The 7,456-nt window shown below is 40.8% G+C and overlaps 1 pseudogene; it reads left to right on the top strand.

The window, feature by feature from the left end:
* The first annotated feature begins 2,014 nt into the window (after positions 1-2,014).
* Positions 2,015-2,659, top strand: LOC102730565 (large ribosomal subunit protein uL11-like; annotated as a pseudogene).
* Positions 2,660-7,456: the final 4,797 nt, after the last annotated feature.

The following is a 7,456-nucleotide window of genomic DNA, read 5'->3' as shown; positions in this document are numbered from 1 at the left end:
GGGGGTGGGGTAAGGGGGTCACAAACATTCAGTCTATAGCAATGCTGCAGGGCAGGACTCTGGGGATAAGAAATTCTATAGCTAGAATTAGCTGTGCAAACACTGACTAGTCTCCAGAGTAAGAGAAGAAGTGAAGCTGATTGTTAAGGCCATGAATACCTGAATACATGAACAGGAGGACATTGTCTCAATTTGCAATACCTTGCAAAGTTGCTAATGTTACATTCAAAATATGTATTGACTTTTTAATAATGCATAAATAGCAAAGAATTCAAGTAACACAGAATATACCAACGTAAAGTTTTAGCCCAAACACCACCACATGAAATAAATCATTATTAATATTAAAGTGCACAATACTCTGGTTTCTCTTCAGATCATATAAATCTTTCACCTTTTACTAAAGTACACATCATCCCAGCAGTCCTCTGTGCATATTTAAACTAGATAGAAAAAAAGACTTTTATAAAACTAGGATCAAATATAAATAAATTAAATAATACACTTTTTCTTGTTTAAATGCTGCTTGTCATTTTTTTTTAACTTTTTGGCGTGTTTTATTTTGTTTTGACTTTTTAATGTGGTTGTTCATTCCATCAGGTACTGTAGGAGGAAGATCTTGTGATCCAATTTGACTGTGCCTTCTTTACAAAGATGTGGCCCGTAGTCTTGGTTACAAAAATGTTGATGCTGGGTCATACATCTCTAAAACCTGCTAAAACTGATTAGTGTTTCTAACTCAAGAGATGTCCTTTATTAGGGACAAAGACAGGCTCATTTCTGTGTCACCACGTTGTCAGGGTTGAGACCAAAATAGACTCAGAGTTGAGAAAAGAGACCTATTCGTTTACTCAAGTCCATGTTTAACAACTACAATAACAAAGTGGCTTCTAGATCTCTAAAGCAGTAACTGTCATCTGAGGAGTTTCGCTGAGAAGTCCCCTCCCCCCCTTCCATTTTATAATGGCTCTGAAGGATCATTTATTTAGAGTCCCCTGTTGCTCTGACCCAGCTTTAAGTGTCTCTGTAGTACAAGCATCTGGAGTTACAAAATCCTGAAGTCATCATTCAGTTAGTGCTTACTGAGTACCTACTACATGCTCAACTCAGCGCCCAGTGCTTTGGGAAAGGAACGAAAAGTCAAGTCTCTGCCCTCACAGAACTTCCCAGTTAGAGAGATAAGGTGTGTTCCTCCAGAACAGTGGCATAACAGGGCGAAACAGGAGAGAAGTGCTCTACTCTGGGCTCCGCTTGAGCCTGAGTTTTGATGACATTGATTACGTCCATGGGGAGGGCCCCAAGAGGTCGTTCTGTCCAGCTTCTCACACTGAAGCACTCATCATAAATGCCTATTTGTTGAGCGGCCGTTGTCGGTTGTTACCTGGTAACTGCTAGTGACACTTTTAAAGTGGGAAATTATTGAGCTCTTTGTGTGTAAAAGGTTTCTGAACAACCTATTAGTCTACCTCAGAAGCTCATAAAAATGTCATTTTGAGTCACACTGAGTCAATCATAGGCTACCTTGACTCACGGGGACAAAAATGAGTTTACGTTGAACAAAGAGGTTAGATCCGCCCATCTCCACTACCATTTTCGTTTCTCTAAAACTTAATGTGGACTTGTCACTCATGGGTGACAAAAATCAATATTTTTTAACATAAATTTCAGCATAGGTGACTATCCAATGTAAAAGGAAGTATGGAACCAACCCCGGGTTCGAAATCCGACTCTGCCATTCTCTAGCTCTGTGACCTTGCACCAGAGGTTACTCGTCTGCAAAATGGGACTATGGCGATCTCCCCGTGGAGGGAAAGCACCAGGCATAGAACACTGCTAAGTAACTGCTCTTTATGTGAGAGCTTCTCTCTATGTTTGTGGCCTTATTGGGACCCTTAAATGTTAGTGTTCTAAGATTTCATTCATTCATTTTCGACTTTTGGCTGGGAGGACGCCTGGGTGCAACTCTCCTCAGTCGTTCCGAATCCGGGTTCATCCGACACCCGCAGCCTCCGCCATGCCGCCTAAGTTCAACCCCAAGGAGATCAAAGTCGCATACGTGAGGTGCACCGATGGGAAAGTCGGTGCCACTTCCGCCCCGGCCCTGAAGATGGGCCTCCTGGGTGTGTCTCCAAGAAAGGTTGGTGATGTCATCGGTGGTGATGACAAGGCAACGGGTAATGGGAAGGGTCTGAGGATGACAATGAAACTGACCATTCAGAACAGACAGGCCCAGATTGAACTGGTACCTTCCACCTGGACTCTGATTATCAAAACCTTCAAGGAACCGCCAAGAGACAGAAAGAAGCAGAAAAACATTAAGCACAGTGGAAACATCACTTATGATGAGATTGTCAATATTGCCGACAGATGAGACACCAATTCTTTTTATTAATTTTATTAATTTTTATTTTTTTACTTATTTATTTTTAAGTAGGCTCCATGCCCAAAGTGGGGCTTCAACTCACAGCCCCAAGATCAAGAGTCGCATTCTTTACCAACTGAGCCAGCCAGCGCCCCAATGCTATACAGAGAACTCTCTGGAATCATTGAAGAGATCCTGGGGACTGCACAGTCTGGGGGCTGCGATGTTGATGGCCACCACCCTCATGACATCATAGATGATGTCAACGGTGGTGCAGTGGAATGCCCAGCTAGTTAAGAACTACAAAGAAAGATATTTCAGTAAAGGATCATAAAGGTTTAAAAGGTAGAGAGAGTACTGAGATTAATGATGGCTTCATGAAGGATAGAAAAAAGTAGAGCAGAATCTTAGCAAATATTCTGGCTTTGGGCAGGCTTCAAAGAGAGGGGAAGACAAGGCAGAGGTAGGAGCCTCTGTGAGCAAAGCTAAGGAGGCAGAAATGAATGTAGCAACAACCTGACTCTGACAAGGAGGAAGGCAAAGGAATAAACATTTTCAGAGTAACTGCTCTGTGCCAAGAAATTCTGTGGGTTCATTTAGGCAAATGATTGCATTTAATTTTTCTAACAAACCTATTAACTAGATTTGTTTATTGGTTCCTCAGTTATTAATTGAGTGGCTACAGTTTTTTTGGAAGAAGCTGGAAGCTCAGAAATTTGTTACAGACCATGCAGTCAACAGGGAGTAGAGCTAGAATTCACACCCAGAGCTCCTGCCACAAGCTTGTGTTTTTCCAGCTATTAGGTTGCTACCTCCATAGGGGAGCAGCATATAGATAATTACAGTGAGGACAGATTACAGAGGACAGGAAAGCTGGGTAGATGAGTTTAAAATTGTTGCTATGTTGATTATTCTATTGCCCTGTTAATTAAATTATAACTACATTAGCCAGCCATATATATCATTTATCAATGATTAAATAAATGGTAAGATATAATTTTTGTTAATCAGATTAAAGGAGACATGGCAACTCAATGCAATAACCAATCCTATATTAGCAGAAAAAGAAGAAACGAAATGTGTTATTAAAGACATTACTGGGGGGTACCTGGGTGGCTCAGTCGGGTAAGCATCTGCCTTCGGCTCAGGTCATGATCTCAGGGTACCAGGATTGAGCCCCACACCGGGCTCCCTGCTCAGCGGAGAGCCTACTTCTCCCTCTGCTGCTCACCCTGCTTGTGCTCTCTCTCTCAAATAAATAAATAAAATCTTTAAAAAAAGACATTATTGGGTTGACAGACAGAATTGAAATTAGGATGGTAAATTAGGTAAAATTATTCTATCAACGTTAACTCTGCTGAACCTGATAACTGTATTATGGTAGGATAAGAGGAAATGCACATTGAAATATTGAAGGGTAAGGTCTGGGATGTATGCCACTCACTCTCAAATGGTTCAGAAAAAAAAAATATATATATATATATATGGAGAAAGAGAGAGAGAATGAGAGAGCCAATAAAGTAAAATGTTAACTATAGGCAAATCCATATAAAATAAAATATACTCAGGTTTTCTTTGTACTATTTTCTTTGTACTGTTTCTTTGTACTATTCCTATCCTTGAAACTTTTCTTCAAATTTTCTAGTTCTAGAGGCTGGGAAATCCAAGATATTTGCCTTGGTCAAATATTTAAGGTCTAACCAAAAGTGACTTTTTGAAAGAAAAATCTAGCCTAACACTTTTCTCTTTTAAAAAGATCAAATTTAATTTATCCAGAGTGTAGGAAGAGAAAAGGGAATTTAATGAGCACCTAATATGCTCTAGGCCCTTTACAAATTTTTTTCATGTAATCTCCACAAGTCTTCAAGGTTGATTTTATCCCCATTTTTCAAGTGATAAAACTGGGGCCTCAAAGAACTCAAAGTTCCCAAAGTAAGGTAGCAACTGGATTTGAATCCAGATCTATTTAATATCTATAGTGTCAAGTCAAAGTAAATACCTATAAGGTGTGAAAATATCACAATTATCTCATTATTTATATGTAAAGTTAAGATGCATTCATATAAAACTATTATATTTGATATTAAACAAACACTGGTTAATGTCCACCCTTTACCTGGATTATTCTAAAAGCACAGTTTGGATTATTTGCCTTAAGTGCATTGTCTTCCATGTCCCTTCTGGAGGTCAATCACCAGCTAAAGAAGCTGAATCACAAAGCAAAGAAAGGAGATACTGTAGCAGAAACTACTGGCCATAACCTCACTTGACCGCAACTGAGCACCCTACCTGTTAGATCAGGATTTTCAATCTACACTCTGTAAGTAAGTATGCATGCACACACACATGCTCACACATGTGATAGCAATTAGTCCTTTACTCACTACTCATCCCAACCTGAATACTCCCAACCTGGGACTCTGTCCTCTCCTCCTTATCCTTCCTTCTCCATCAATGCTTAGTCATAAGGACTACAGGTACTAAGGGCCCAGAGTGAAACAGGACCACCTCATGTCCCATCGCCATGGGTCTGTATCTCCACAGGTAATTTCACCCAACAATGCACTTCACTGATTCAATTTTCTTTGTCACATTCTCTATTGTGATGCCAAACAGACATAAATGATGTTAAACCAGGCTAAGAATGTGTTTGGAGGTCGTATAGAATGGAATTGGATGTAAGAAGAGGTGTCAATTATCTTAGACTTGTTCATCTTTTCCCTGCTATGGTAGCATTTGAAATTTTTCTGCTACTCATTTAGATTCCAATCTCTGAGCTCTCTGCTCCCTTCTTCCAGCTTCTAAGTCAAACAGATTTTTCTCAGCAAAATAACCCTTCGGTGACTAGCAGGGACAGGCTGGTGTGTGGGCTACAGCAGATGTATGAGACAAGCTCTACAGGCATGTTAAAGGGCTCAGTGTCAAGATAAAATTTATCTAATGCAGCATTTCCTCTCAAGTGCAATTTATCATCCCTTAGATGTTGAATCCCTTATAAATATTAGATTCTCTTTTTTCACAAACACTGTTTGTTATTTTACCCTTGGTTCAGGACAGGCTTTGAAATTAGATTGACTCATTTCATTTCTGCTTGCAGATTCACTTTCTTTACTTCCAATTCTAATTTCTTCCCTTTGCCTTGAAATTCAGTTTATATTCTAACACTTTGAAAAACAATGTCAATTAGAATTTGGCACTTTTGTTTGTTCCAAAATGCCTTTTAGCACATCCACATCAATGCAGTGTCTATTGGTGGACCCATGTCCTAGGAAGACTGCTGGTATCTACAAAGTCACCAGGTGTGTGCCTCCAGTATGACAATATCTCTGATGTCATGAGGCCTTTGCTGTGACTGAGCAAAGGGATCCAGTTGCTTCTAAACTATTAAGGCCAATGATGATAGAATATTAGAGCTCAAAGTTGGCGGTGCCAGCTGATCTTTTTTGGCAGCAAGATTCGAGAAAGGAGTGGTAGTCACAGAGTGTGATCCCAGAGAGTGATTATCAGGTCCTGACCCATAAGGATGCCAGATCATGTCACAGGAGCATGTCCAAAGGGATTGACAAAGCCAGGGCCTTCTGAGGTAAGAATTGGAAATGCCAGTGCATAACCAATAGACCTCAGAAATCGGGGGAAGATGCACGAGATGTACAGTGGATCAGAAAAGCAAACTAGGGCCGTAGATAAGGCAAATTCCAGAAATGGGCTAATGTCCCCTGCTGGACACTATAAAGGCTTGGAAGGGGCAGAATTCAGAGACCTTCCAGCCCGACACAAGTGCTGAACAAGGCCTACAGACCTGCCGCTCCATGTGAGCTGTGCTTTCCCCAACTGGAATTAATCACTTGTTCCCAAAACTCCCACAGCACTTTGTTACCTTATTTACAACCCTTGAAATAATGGATGTAGAAGTGCTTTGTAAACTGAAATGCACTGTACAAATGTCAGACGTTGGGGGTTTAGCAGGGGAGCAATAGATAATGCCTTTCTTCCAGTCCTGAGTCAGGAACCAATTGAGAGAGAGACACACAGGGAGTCAGCCAGACTGAGATCATCTTGTCAGGCTTATTACTGATACAGCTGGTTCAAGTGCAGGGCCGCAGTGGACTTCCTCATACCTCCCCCCAGAATTAAACTCACCCCTCAGTCAAGGCATGAAGACTGACCAAGGAGCCCATGCTAAACAGAGGCTCCTTCCTCCTCCCCTGGGGAAACTTGAGTGCAAGAGCAGAGCAAGGGGAGGCCAGAAGTGTTACTCTCAGTCCCTCCATGTAGAAAAACAAAAAGAACAAAAGTCCATTCACCATAAAGGATTTTCTGTGCTTCATGCTTCAGTCACTTAGATATACTTGGCAGGCTCTGGGCAAGATGGTGACGATATAGAGAGCAATGAGACCTCAGGGAGTTTATAATCTCATAGAAACTATTAATAATCCAGTGTGCTAGCAGTCCATTAAGAAAAGTGGAGTTCATTATGACTGCGTGAGCTGGGGAAGGTTTCGGAGAGCAGGTGATAAGGGAGTTGGCTCTGGGAGTATGTATAGGAGTTCACGAGATGGAGAAGAGAAGTTACTCCCAGCAAAGGAAGCAGCAGGGCAAAGACAGGAAAGCTCAGACCCTAGAAGTGGGGTACAAATAAATGAACACAAAGGCCTTTGAGAGTACAAAACTGTATACTTCTGTATCTTACTTTTATATATACCAAAGTTGAAGGCAAAATTCAGATTAATACCCATGCTTTTTATTTCAAGATAAAACAGAATTGTTTTCCTTTCTAATCCTATTTAACATATATAATGAAAACTTTTGGAATTTGCTTTTTTTTAAAAAAAATAATAAGTCCAAAAAGTGTCTTGAGTAAGATACAAATTTCATGAGACACAGGTGGTTCATTCCTTACCAAAAGGTATAGTTCAATAGACTATAAAAAAAAGAAGGGACTTCCTGGGTCGTAGGGTAGCTCTATTTTCAACTTTTTGAGGAACCTCCATACTGTTTTCCAGAGTGGCTGCACCAGCTTGCATTCCCACCAATGGTGTAGGAGGGTTCCCCTTTCTCCACATCCTCGCCAACATCTGTCATTTCCTGACTTGT

Source organism: Leptonychotes weddellii, chromosome 2 (assembly GCF_054177405.1).
Source record: "Leptonychotes weddellii isolate Sample4059 chromosome 2, ASM5417740v2, whole genome shotgun sequence".
In the NCBI taxonomy this organism is placed as follows: domain Eukaryota; kingdom Metazoa; phylum Chordata; class Mammalia; order Carnivora; family Phocidae; genus Leptonychotes; species Leptonychotes weddellii.
The sequence above is the reverse complement of the archived record's forward strand: the minus strand, read 5'-3'. Positions and strand labels throughout refer to the sequence as shown.